Source organism: Benincasa hispida, chromosome 1 (assembly GCF_027475165.1).
Source record: "Benincasa hispida cultivar pf3 chromosome 1, pf3_genome.v1.1, whole genome shotgun sequence".
Lineage (NCBI taxonomy): Eukaryota > Viridiplantae > Streptophyta > Magnoliopsida > Cucurbitales > Cucurbitaceae > Benincasa > Benincasa hispida.
The window spans coordinates 68605897-68608036 of record NC_143478.1 but is presented as its reverse complement, the minus strand read 5'-3'; positions in this window follow the sequence as shown (position 1 = coordinate 68608036).

Here is a 2140-nt window from a genome sequence, read left to right as displayed (position 1 = left end):
GAGACTGTTCGAGGTAGACGATTGGGATTTGCTGAAGATAGCTTGCCATTCCAACGAAAGCGAGATTTGCTGTGAAGAAAAAGTCTTTAACTGGTATGATCTCTTAGTCTCTTGTTTATTGTTCCTTTGAGCATGCTTGTAATTTAGCATTATGAATGCATATCTATATGTTTGAATGTATATATGGAAATTCCGTCACAATGAATTGGAAAGATTCGCCTCCACTCGTAGGTACTCTTGAATAAGAGTTTCTTTAGCTGCCGCCAGGAACTAATTCCTTGAAATGGAGAAAAAACATGGTTAGTGGCCCTAGAGTTAATAATCCATGCAGAATCATCATTCTCCACTAAACAAGTTTTCAAAACTAATAAATCACATTTACCTTATTTGGTATTCTTCTTCTCTGCCAAATATCTGGGTAGTTCCTCTTCCAGTGCCCATTTTGGTTGCAATGGAAACATTTTCTTTTGTCAACTCGCATTGGTTGTCTACCCTTTGGGGTAGCAGGTTGTGGGTTAGCAGGCGCCTTCCCCTTACCACTCTTTTTCTTCTTCCACTTTCTGGTACCGGAAGAAGAAGATGCGGACTTAGTTCTAGAGGTCGAACATTTGTGGAACTTTTTGGATGATGAAGCAACATTTGCTTCACCAACCTTCTTCTTCTTACTTTTCAGTAAATATTGGAAAGCCTGCAACTCATTAAGTAGAGTTGTAAGGTTGTAGTCAACCCTATTCAGAGCAACGTTGCTAATGAAATGAAGGAAGCTTTCTGGCAAGGATTCCAGAATTATGCTAACCTGGCTAGCTCATCGCCTATTCATTTCAGCCACGTTAAAGTGGACCATCATGTTGTGAACATGTTCCCGAACAGATGTTCCTTCCTTCATGGGTGAGTAGAAGATGTACTTAAGAGCATCGTGTTTCAGCTGCACAGACGGTTTTCTAAACATTCCCATCAGGGACTCCATGATTTCTTATGCAATGACCAAGGCTCATGGTTCTTGGCCAAAACTTCGTTAAGGTTGGCTAAGATATACGTTCAGGCCTTTTCGTTCGCTCGTGTCAAACAATCATACGCTTCTCGAACGTTTTGAGCAGTAGTAGAAGGGAGAATAGGAGGACAATGCTCTATAAGGACGAACCTAAGATCATTAATGATCAATATCGTGTTAATGGTGATTTTCCAACTAGCATAATTTTCGTCAGTCAGTTTATCAGCGGCAAGAAAACTAAGTGTAGTGGTATCCATAAATAAATTGATGAAAAAATGAACAAACTTAATTAAGTCTACTTGCATTAAACCACTTTTAGAACCAATCAAGTTTTAGCAAAATAGTTCTAGTGTACCCTAAGTGACATCTATTTTGCAATGATGTTTCAGTGAGGCAGGACAAAAGTCACTGTAGGATGATCAAGTGCCCCTTCACTGAAATAAGACAATCTCAACCATTAGACAAAAACAACTGCTTGTAATTGAATCTAATAGTCACCATTGTTCGATCCAGAATTTGTTAACATCCTTAACAATTTTGTGTAAGCGTAACCCCTCATTTTAGGTCCTAGAGTTCCACCCTAATGAGCCAACCTTAGGGAAAAGCCGATTAGGACAAGAGATTAAAGCAACCCTATCCCTTTCTGGAGATCAAATAAAGAGTTGTGCAAAACTGTCATCCTTTAGGGGGACACCCACGATGCCACAAGGCGATGCACAAAAACTTTATCCAACCTAATGAGAGAGACTGAGAGATATGTTGTCACGCGTCTGGCTTCCACTTACTATGAACATTCTCTTGATTCACCTTGGTATTGACCTACCCAAATGCCACCAGTAAGAGGACACTCTCGTGGTGCCTCGAGGTCGAGGATAGATCTCACAGTGTGAACTTTTAAGGAGAAACGTGAAGAGGTTAAAGTGAAGTATCATATACCTTATTTACCTCCAACTAAATGTTCTACCTAAGGTTCATTAACTTAGGAAATTTGACTACTGATTTTATCTAAGTGATTTATTTAATTTGCTAAAAAGCAATACTTGCTTTTGATGATTAAACAACTTTGATTCAAGTCTTATTAAACTCTTTAATAGACTTTCATCAAATATGCATGCATGTAATATATCTATCTAATTCACCTTTTCAGGT